Source organism: Mytilus galloprovincialis, chromosome 3 (assembly GCF_965363235.1).
Source record: "Mytilus galloprovincialis chromosome 3, xbMytGall1.hap1.1, whole genome shotgun sequence".
NCBI lineage: Eukaryota > Metazoa > Mollusca > Bivalvia > Mytilida > Mytilidae > Mytilus > Mytilus galloprovincialis.
In genome coordinates this window covers 64,375,287-64,387,357 of record NC_134840.1, presented here as the reverse complement: position 1 = coordinate 64,387,357, position 12,071 = coordinate 64,375,287, and the positions used below count along the sequence as shown (strand labels likewise).

Here is a 12,071-nt window from a genome sequence, read left to right as displayed (position 1 = left end):
CTCTTTGAATATCTTATAATTGTATCAGGTACTTATTGCATGACCTATAATCATAGCATGTACTTGTTGAATGTCATGTTGTTAAAACAGGTACTCTTTGAATGTTTCATAGTTGTATCAGGTACTTGTTGAATGTCCTATAGTCGAAACAGGTACTTATTGAATGTCTTATTTTTGTATCGAGTACTCGTTGAATGACCTATAGACAAAACAGGTACTAACTGAAAATATTTTAGTTGTATCAGGTACTTGTTGAATGTCATATAATCATAGCATGTACTTGTTGAATGCCATATAGTCAAGACAGGTACTGGTTGAATGTCTTCTAGTTGTATGAGGTACTTGTTAAATGTCATATAGTCGTAGCATGTACTTGTTGAATGTCCTGTAGTCTTAGCATGTACTTGTTGAGTGTCCTATAGTCCTAGCATGTACTTGTTGAATGTCTTAGAGTCAAAACAGGTACTCTTTGAATTTATTATAATTTTATCAATTACTTGTTGAAAGTCTTATATAAATATCCGGAACTTGTTGAATGTCCTGTAGTTAGAACAGGTACTCTTTGAATGTCTTATAGTTGTATCAGGTACTTGTTCAATGTTCTATAGTTAAAACAGGTACTCATTGAATGTCTTATTTTTGTATCAAGTACTCGTTGATTGGCCTATCGTCCAAACAGGTACTCTTAGAATGTCTTTTAAGTTGTGTATCAGGTACTTGTTAAAAGTCATTTAGTTGTATCCGGTACTTGTTAAATGTTCTATAGTCAAAATAGGTACTCTTTGAATATCTTATAATTGTATCAGGTACTTGTTGAATGACCTTTAGTCATAGCATGAACTGGCTGAATGTATCATTGTTGTATCAGGTACTTGTTGAATGTCTCATAGATGTATCAGGTACTTGTTGCATGTTCTATAGTCAAAACAGGTACTTTTTGAATATCTTATAATTGTATCAGGTACTTGTTGAATGACCTATAGTCATAGCATGTACTTGCTGAATGTCTCATAGGTGTATCGGGTACTTGTTGAATGGCTCATAGTTGTATCAGGTACTTGTTGAATGTCCTATAGTCGAAACAGGTGCTTATTGAATGTCTTATTTTTGTATCAAGTACTCTTTGAATGACCTATAATAAAACAGGTACTCATTGAAAATATTTTAGTTGTATCAGGTACTTGTTGAATGTCATATAGTCATAGCATGTACTTGTTGAATGCCATAAAGTCAAAACAGGTACTTTTTGAATGTCTTCCAGATTTATCAGGTACTTGTTAAATGTCATTTAGTCGTAGCATGTACTTGTTGGATGTCCTATAGCCCTAGCATGTACTTGTTGAATGTCTTATTGTCAAAACAGGTACTCGTTGAATGTCCTATGGTCAAAAAAGGTACTCATTGAATGTCATATAGTCATAGCATGTACTTGTTGAATGTCCTATAGTCGAAACAGGTACTCATTGAATGTCTTATTTTTGTATCAAGTACTCGTTGAATAACCTATTGTCAAAACAGGTACTCGTTGAAAATCTTTTAGTTGCATCAGGTACTTTTGAATGTCATATAGTCATAGCATTTTCTTGGTGAATGCTCTATAGTCAAAAAGGTACTCTTTGAATGTCTTATAGTTGTATCAGGAACTTTTATAATGTCATATAGTCGTAGCATGTACTTGTTGAATGTCTATAGTCCTAGTATGTACTTTTGGAATGTCTTATAGTCAAATCAGGTACTCATTGAACGTCATATAGTCTTAGCATGTTCTTGTTAAATGTTCTATAGTCATAATTACAAATTAATCGCCATTCAGGGATACTAACTCCATATTATATATGAAACAGTTAAAAAAAACTCGAATTCCATATAACTTAGAACGCGTTTTGTTTACATTTATATATTTTATTAAAAAGTGCTGAAAATACAAAAATATCATTATCCAACGGCAATATCTAATATAAGGAATCAATGAAAATAGCAGATATTGTGTGAGAGGTGATTTATTGGCTATACCTTTGAAAAGAAATCTCAATTCTTTAAAAATTTTAAATCCAAATATGTAGAACTATAAATACACGAAAACGTAAGGAGGTGAATAAAAACAAAAAGAACAGCCAAATTCATTTGACAGACCAGATTTGCTTGAGAGAAGTTGAATCGGTTTTTTTTATAACAATTTCTATTCATCAACGGAAAAATTTAGCATATATTGTTAAAATCATGTTGAAACCAAAACACTGACTACGGGGCTCATGATGCACTCGTGAACTAATAGTCAAACAGCAGTGGTGTTGACCCAGTTAATCGTAATTACACTATTGATATTGTTGACAAAATTATAGTTTCAATTAAAGGGGCACTAGCTGTCAAATTCATATTCACCGATTTTAATTAAATTCTCATATTTGATTTTTAACAACGTAAAACATCTATCAAAACTATTAAACGTCTAAAATAGACAATAAACAGAGCACTGGTATGAAAATACGTAGCTTCGTTTTGTGTGTATTTTAGTCTAAACGCGATCTAATTAATTAACGAGTTGACCTCTAAAGTCATCTGATGACCATATTAGCCATGTAAACATAAATATTGATATAAATAGATTAAGCAAACTCGTGCTGTTGGATTATTTTAGGTCTATTTAATTTCATTTTATAGATGAAAAATGAGTGTTTATAATCGTTTTACCTAAATAAGAATGATTCTTTATGGATCGAATCAGTCAATCAAATGTTTCACTTTCAATTCTTTAAATAACTATACACATACAATTCACGTGTTATCCATCTCAAGTTTAGGGGTTAAATTGAAGTTCGCATGAATACGGATTCAATGAGGTCGAATTATTCACATGCAGGTGAATAATTCATAATCAATGTTATCTTGCTTATTTTGACAAAATTGAACCAATATGGATGCTAAAAGCGAATTAATATTTCACTATTTGCATTTCATTAATGATTGAGCAAAAAAAAAAATATATATATGATTTTTTATATATCTCGTAGCTTGTGCCCCTTTAATGCAATTTAGAAGAATTTGTCAGTTTATCCCAATCTCTGTCTAACCGACAAAATGTCTGACAGAAAATCATTCTGTCAGACAGAACTTTTAAGATATTTTGGTTGAATATAAAGTAAAAGTTCAAATTTCTGTTTTCGGTCAAACAAACCCCAAACCATTTTGGCACACACTGATGTGTGATCATTTTGTGATTTACGATTTCTGCATATATATATATATATATATATATATACGCATGAGTGTTTGGATGGGGTTAAATGAATAAAGAATAATGTCCTGAAAAATGAAGATTAGAGAATAACGGGCAAAAAAAATGAAGAATAGAGAAATGCGTGGTCTAATGTTTTGAAGATTAGAGAAAAAAGGGGTTAATTTTTTGAAGATTAGAGAAAAAAAAGGGGTGAAAATTAAATATTTACAGAATAACAAACCCCCAATCTAGACCCTCATGCATATCTTCATAGGGACTTAATTTATGTATTGTTTGTTTTCTCAATCCCGACCCTGCCAAGACAGGTGTGGGTTCATTTAGCAAAAACGTTAAAATTGGACAAAATCGTTTTTGAAGGAATATTCCAGATAATTGATATGCTTCCAGTTTAACCACTAGTTAGTCTGATTTCCTGAACCCATAACATATTTATGGCTTCAGGGTGTAAATATAAAAAAGATGAGATATTATAAACAAGTGGCTCTTTTGACCGGCTCTCAAGGGCCAGAATCGCTCATCTGTTATTTTTTTTGCTTGAATCTTTCATCAATGATTATTTTTGCATTTATTTCAATATATAGTAATGAGTGGCGTAAACATGCCATTTAACTGTTCGTTGTATCTGTCATATTTTCTTCAAAAGCAAATAAATGCATTTTACCCATATGTTCTATTTTAACGAAAGTGTCTATGTTTCTTGGCGTACAAGGAAATAAAATTCCAAATTTATACTAGATTCATTTGAGGTAACTTTTAAAGTAGAAAAACATAAACAATTTGTGTAAAATTGTCCTTTGAGGCAATAACTCCTTTAGGGGTTAAATGACAGTTTTTGTCATTATTATAGTGACAGCAACCCAACAATGGAATGTTCGGTTTGTCTATAAATTTCAGAGCTGATAGATCTTGACCTTTTGGCCATTTTTAAAATTCCTACAGGAACATTCATTTAAAGTTAAGAAGTTAAGAAGTAAAAGGCACGATAGTTTCAGAAAAGATTTTTAAATGTTAACAAACTTGACAAACAAATTCTGTAAAATGCCCTTTAAAGGGCTATAACTCCTTAAGGGGTCAATTGAAAATTTCGGTCATATAAACTTTTTTGTAGATCTTACTTTGCTGAACATTATTGCTGTTTACCGTTTATATGATATCATCAATCTATATAAATACACCTTATCGCTATTTAGTCCAATCCGGGAAAAAAAGTCATTTATACAACTTCCTGTTTGGGTCAGGCCGCCGATAATAGAGGTCATCAGTAGTCAGATGAGAGAAGAAAAACTTTAGAAAGCGATCATCAAGACACTTTGATAGAGTATGATCCACTTTTTTCGAAATTAAAATTGAAGTAAAAAATATTTTGTTTGAAGTATTTACGGTAGTTTAAAAAGGTCTCATTAAAAAGTACCATGCATGGTGAATTGTTTAAACAGGGTCCAAGATATAGCTTCAACTGGATGAAAAAGTTGTGTAATTTTAGAACTTATCCGGAATGGAATAAACAGCGATTAGGTGTTTCGTCTACTTGCAATAAAAGTGTGAAATTTTTGATTGCTGCTTATTTAAAGGGGCACTAGCTACGAGATATATAAAAAATTTAAAGTTTGATTTTTTTCTGTTCAATCAATAATGAAAATGAAAAGGTGAAATAACAATTCACTTTTTGCAGCCAAAAAGGTTCAATTTTGTCAAATTACGCTTAGAAACATTGATAATTAGTTATTCACTTGCAAGTGAATGAGTCGACCTCTTTAAATCCGTATTTATGTGAACTTCAAGTTAACCCCTAGCTAAAGATTGACAACGCATGCATTGTACGTGTACTGGTTATTTAAAGAAAAAGAATGTCAACAATGAAAGTGAAACTACGGTTAATCATTTGATTACTAATTCGATGCACATAAAATCATTCTTATACGGTTAAAAACAATGAGAAACATCTATTTTTAATCTATAAAATAAAATCAAACAGACCTATAAAAATCCAATTGCACGTGTTGGTTTAATCTATTTATATCTTTATTCATGTTTACATCGCTTATATGGTCATCTGAGGTCAAATCGATAGTTAATTAGATGGACTAAAATACACACGAAACGAACCTATATATATTATCTACCCCATGCTCTGTAAACTGTTTATTTTAGACTTTTGATAGTTTGGATAAATGTTTAACATAGTTATAAATCAAATATGAGAATTTGAGTCAAATCGGTGAACATGAATTTGACAGCTGGTGCCCCTTTAACAATTTAGTGACAGCAATCCAACAATCGGTTATTCGATTCATCTGAAAGTGTCAGGGCTGATAGATCTTGACCAATTGAACAAAATTATCCCACGTCAGATTTGCTCTTAGAGATTTAGTTTTTAAGATATAAGCTAAATATTGCATCTGACCCCTATGTTCTATTTTCAGCTATGGCGACCATGTTTGTCGATGTATCGAAACCGTTCGGGTGAGATAAAAAGATATGATTGCTAATGATACAACAAGAGGTTGTGGCACAGAAATGTAAGACGGTTGCGTACATTTTTAAGTCACACAATATTAAGCCATGCCGACCGTGCGAGGGCTTCATAGCCATTCAAGGTCGTTAAAAACCCATAAATAAGTAAGCCATGACGGTAGTTGGTCAAAACAATTTAGAAAACTCAAATCAGCAAACTAATGATTAATTAATTTGTAAATCTGGTAAGATACTAACAGTGGATAGAATTTCTGAACAGTTTACGTATTACATTTTTACGACGGACGCTCAAGCCATATGGGTATTCTGTCCGAAAAGCTAAAAGAGGATAAACATATTTAACATTATAGAAAGTGGTTTATACACAATTGTTTTATAAAACAAATTCCAAAGACTGAAAAAAACTAATATCAGTGAACTACTTAAGAAAAAAGGCCATCATATGCTCGAACATTCTATGATTATTTGATTGATTTGTTGATCTTTAACGCCACTTTCAGCACAATTGTCTATTATGTGCACGTGCATGGCTGCCAAATTTTATAAGTGTTCGGATACATTCCACTATATTCTACGCAAATTTTACTCAAATTTTGAATTAACCAGAAACAACTACGTTTCAAGTGCTCAAGCCCCTGTATTATCAACACTATTTAGCAAGTTCTCTTTCCCTCATAAATACTATAGATTGCCGTTCAAAAAAAGGAAAAAGACTATTCAGTATGTGTTTTTTTTTACATTGTTGAAGGCCGTACGTTTGCCTTTAATTGCTAACATTCACTTTTTTATTTGAAATTAGATGGATAGTTAGTTCATACCATATCTCCTTTATTTCATAAAATATATCTTTGCTTAATTTTGAGTAAAACAGAATAATTCAAAACATCCCATAATTAAGTCTTCCCGCTTTACCACAAGTTCTACGGTATTGGCTTGTAAAATTCTTCTCTATAATCCAACAGAATCCAATTAAAATTTCAAAAAAATGAGCTTCTGGCTTGTGGACTCAAAAGTTAAGCGTTAATGCTACAGTTTATACTGTGTTTCGATTATGATGAACCTCTGTCCAAGATTAAGTTTTTCATGAAGGTGTGACCTGCTGATTCGTGTGTTTGAGTTATAACTTCAGATCGGCTGCAATTAAATATCTAATAACTGCAAAAACAAATCGTTCATTTAACATTTATCAGACAGTTATTCTCTTTTTTTTTATATTTTAGCATCTCTCTTTTTTCTGTTCATTTGATATCAATATTCCTTTGTTTTATTCAGTTGAGGTCGAATTATTCTCTATGCTGTCAAAACTCATTCCTGACTCTCAAATAACCCCTTCCGCTTTCGATTTGTTCACTACGAGGATTACGAGATAAGGTTTCTAAGAAAAAAATCCTAATGAATATTCCTATACCTTTGCCTATTACGATATAATTTTGAAAGATAACTTCGTTTTCTGCAGTTTTTTTCTTTGTATGATATTGGTTCATCCAGAAATACACTAAAAGTTCTTACGCCGAATCATCTGAAGTCAAAAGACGAAATTAACAAAGATTTGTAGTAAACTTGAAATCTGCTGTGCAAAAATTTCAGATGAAATAAAGTATTCCGATTCACGCCAGAAAATTGTTGATTTACAAGTGCTAACACATTTCGTACAGCAATACGCAAGACACCAATTACCATGTTAAAAATTTCGAAAAATAAATGTAACGTCACAGTACCCAAATTTCACAAATTTAGCAACAAAAAAAGCAGCGGAGATCGTACAAGTTTTATTTAAGACTAATAAATGATAGATATTTTTAAAATTTGAAAATTATGCACGTCTTTCATCATTTTTACATGTCTTAATATATTCAAAAGTTCATAAAACGTTCATAGTATATATATCAACAGATGAAACACTGCTGTATTGGCTAGAAAAAGCGGAGACGTCCACACAAGGTCAACTTTCTAGAGTTACCATTTCAAAGAAATATGCAAATTGCATCTATTCCTTCAAAAATGAAAGTATGGAATATTGTCAAATTGTTCTGAAAATTTGGAAAATAAAACAAACAAGAATGTGTCCTCAGTACACGAATGCCCCACTCGCACTATCATTTTCTATGTTCAGTGGACCGTGAAATTCGGGTAAAATCTCTAATTTGGCATTAAAATTAAAAAGATCATATCATAGGGAACATGTGTACCAAGTTTGAAGTCAATTGGACTTCAACTTCATCAAAAACTACCTTGACCAAAAACTTTAACCTGAAGCGGGACAGACGGACGAACAGACAGACAGACGGACGGACGGACGAACGGACGGACAGACGAACGGACGCACAGACCAGAAAACATAATGCCCCTCTACTATCGTAGGTGGGGCATAAAAATCAGTTTATAAGTTATTATGTTATTATTACAACGGATGTGGATTTAAGCATGGATGCAGTTCGGGTAGTCCTCATTTTAGAATAATGGCGTTTGAAGGTCGGTTCAAACCCATTTTTCTATGTATAGTAATAAATTGATGGAAATATAAAGTAAATAAGGATATACCTACACATTAAATAAAGAATGGGGACTTTGTTTTTATAGTTTGAATAAAAATAAACATATGTGAAATACATTGAAAAAAAAAATAATTGTTAAGATATATTATTTATCCAAATGTTCTCTTATATCCTTGAGGCATCGTCCCCTGGTATCAACTGCATTCAAGTTACCTATGATGCTTCCTTGTTTGCTTTTGATACAGGTAGGAAGGAGACATTTACACACATTTTACATGCCTATGGCCCATAAGGTATCGCCCCCTGGTGTCAGCTGCCTTTAGGAAACCATAATGCTTTCCTATTTGCTGCTGACACAGGATGAGTCATGGACATGTTTAATTTCTACTTTCTTTTTGGCTAATTATTATATATTTAATTGATCCAACTTTTTGTGTACTATACATATGTGGATATCTATTTTTCTTTTTTTCTTTTTGGGCTGCTTGTTTGTTATCTATATCAACCACACTTGCAATAAAATGCATTAGTATTAAAAAAAAAAAACATACTATAGATTCTTTATCTACGTATTCTTTAAGAACTTAAATAGTTCTCGTTTATCTTTTTTTTTTTATTATTATCTCATTGTTTGTATTGTATTATGAAAAAATTATTGATGTTGTAATGTTTATGCCCTTTGGGGCCCATAATTGGAAATAAAAAATATCTTATCTTAATATCATTGGGAATGTGGCCATGTGACACAGATGATGCAGAAAATCAACAGACTTTAAAACAGAGATTTTTGTTATAAAATACATAACATAAATTACTCACTTGTGTGTCTATGAAGTGCTATCATTTATTTTTTTATAAGAAATCATAAACAATCTTTCTTCTCCAAAATAAAAACGTGCTGAGTCACTAAAGTCGGGCACACCCTAGAAGGTGTACTTGAATTAGTTCATTATTTGTTTTAACCAATATCTAAATTTAAAAACTTGTTTTAAGGAAATCATTGCTAGCACTGCATGCAATAGTCCTTTGTCTATCAATCACCGAATTGCTAATTATGAGAGTACAAGGGGAAAGGCTGGATTATCTATAAAATTTCCGTGTGTTTTAATAGCATTGAATCGACACAAGGGTACATGATCCTTAGGTATTTGTGATAGATTATATGTTTAACAGTAAAGATAGTATTGCATCTGTTGAAATAAAACACTTACCAGATGTTCTAAAAATCTGACTTTAACAAAACACTAGCAAGTTGAAAAGGTTGGAGATTTCGTTTTGCACGGACTTCAGCTGTGAGAAACTAGTCGAGTATTCCTTGCAAAAAAAAAACAATATATACTAGCTAATGAAAGAAGCGCAACACTTCAGTAGGAGTGTCTCTCTGCATTAAAGTTTAACATCATCGCTCATGCAAAATATTACTAGGACTTATATGAATTATTTTTATCAACCTGTGGGACACTAATCCTTCATTAAATGTGTGGGTACGGGTTCTAATGAATATTATTGATTGATTCTAACTTCCTTGAAAAATTATTATCTCAGCAGTGATTAAAAAAAAATTGCTATTGAAAAAAATATTTCGTTTTTATTCCGAATTAAAACCCTGCCCCTCAAAAGTTAATTTGAAGATAGGTACCAAAATTTCATACTTTCGTTTTATTCAAATGTTGAATTTTAGGATTTTAGAATATTGTTTTAACATGTACTAGTAGACTAAACGTCTGAACCGAGAGTTCCATGTAATATTATCTTTGGAGGTTTTTTTTTATCGTTTTAGAAACATTTTTTTTCTTTTAAATGCTTTTTTTCGAAATTTAAATAATTTTATCATTGAATACTCGAGAGCAAAAGTTTATGGTATTTAAATAACGGATGGAATACACAAATACACAAAACAAACCTACTTTGACCTAACAATCTGATCCTACTAAAGAAACTTAACATAAAAACATCTTTACACAGACACTTGTCACTGAAAGTATTACGCAAAAAAATATAATATGTGTGTTTCCTATTACATCTTTAAAAAAAGTGTGGTAGGTAGGTAGGGATTTTTTTTTATTTTACGATTTTTTGTTTTTGTTTTGAGACTCTGGGAGGGACATTATAACTTTAACAATGCTTATTGAAAAATGACCAAAAAACTTTAGTGAAGGCTATTTCTTAGCTTAAAAAATAGGGAGAGTAGGGTAATAGTAAACACACGTCTTTTTTATTTGGCCTTAGGTATTAAAAAATGCTTAAGTGCATAAAGTGCAATATTTTAAAGCAAGTTTATTAAAATCACACGGCTTGCAGCCAGGGATGTTTCGGAAGAACCTCCTTCCCACTGAAAGCATATACATACAATATCAAAGACTATAGAATTCCAGATTGAGATATAAGTTTGGCTTTTAAAGTCATTGCGCCATGGCCCAAAATAACCCCCTCCGACAGTGAGGCATTTCATAAATACGGACCCGGATATAAAAGTCAAACATACGGGTTAGTCTATCTCCCGGCTCTATCTTCAAATCTTATTTTACAAATGTTAAGCTATTAAGATGATAAGCAGGCTTAAATGCATCGGAAGTCACTTTTAGTTCTTGTTGAAGTTTAGTACATGTAGTCATGTATATTGTATTTTTGATAAAAGGAGAATAATTAGATAGATACTTTTAAAGTTTCTCTAGAAAGTATTATTGTACATCAAATATGGTGCATCTGAATGAACTGTCAATGCAGTGTGAACTCTGTCTGACCGATAAAATGTCAGACAAAAAATCTTTCGGTCAGACAGAACTTTTAAGAGTGTATTTGTTGAATATATAGTAGATCATAGTAGAAAAGTTCAGATTTCTCTTTTGGTCCGCAGTCAAACCCTAAATCAGTTTGGCACTGCGGATGTCCCAATGACATCGCCCTTTCATAAAATAACTATTTGGACTTGGAAGTTTAAAAATGAGTGTACATGGATATCAAATATGGCTCAACATAATCAAATGTGTTGTCATTTACCTTAAGCTTGTCGCACGTGTCTATGTATTTCTTCTACGATCATCTACAGATACAACTTTACCGCGTAAACATATTCTCCGGATACGTTTTACATATAATAAACGCGGACCTGAAAGAGAACACCTGGAATTTCCACGGATCCCAGATCAACAAATGCAAAAATGAAATGCACCTTTTTCTATTAGTCCAAATAATTATGACGTCTCACTCTGGCAAGGCTATTTTAATTTTTTTTTCTGGGACGCCTTCCTATGTCATCTGGCAAGGCTATGCGTCCCAGAAAAAAATAAAATAGCCTTGCAAGCCGTCATAATTATTACGAGACGTAGGGGCGTCCCAGAAAAAAATAAAATAGCCTTGCCAGACGTCATAATTATTTGGACTATCTTTTCTACCAAACTTAAACTGAAAATTGATAGTAAATGATAGAAAGTTAGTATTTTTGTCTATTTGTCTTACTTTAGTTTATTACCGTATTTTAAAAACGATGGTCCGAGACCACAATTAATTGGTAGTGCATTTCTTTTAGAACATAAATGAAAATTTTAAAAATCACACCTGCGCTTTCTTAATGAAATTTTTACAGTGTGTTGTACTACTTTTGGGACAAATTATATCAAAATTATAGAAAACTTCATCGGCTCTAACTCAAAATATGGACAATTTTATGTGTAGGGCGTCTTGAAATTTTTTGACAGCTTCCGAAGTGCTCATTTTTAACCTTTTTCAGCAGGACCAAATCACTACTTTCCTTTAAAATTCTGAACCCAACTTTTTTACAGCCTTATCACCAAAAAGATGTATTTATAGAGTTGAATAAAAAAGAGTACAGTTTTTACTAAGCCACCTCTTAATAGGTGATA

At 31.9% G+C, this 12,071-nt stretch overlaps 1 protein-coding gene across 2 annotated transcripts in view; it reads right to left on the bottom strand.

Annotated features, from left to right (window-relative positions):
- LOC143068629 (uncharacterized) overlaps positions 1-11,309 on the bottom strand; it is a 32,218-nt gene extending 20,909 nt beyond the window's left edge. Inside the window, exons 1-2 of one of the 2 annotated variants that reach the window (XM_076242842.1) lie at positions 11,209-11,309; positions 9,420-9,522 (exon numbers count right to left, since the gene is read on the bottom strand). The gene's annotated coding sequence lies outside the window, so the exon portion shown is untranslated. The remainder of the gene's footprint in view (positions 1-9,419; positions 9,523-11,208) is intronic. The other variant, XM_076242843.1, reaches the window with a different exon arrangement.
- Between the last annotated feature and the right edge of the window lie 762 nt (positions 11,310-12,071).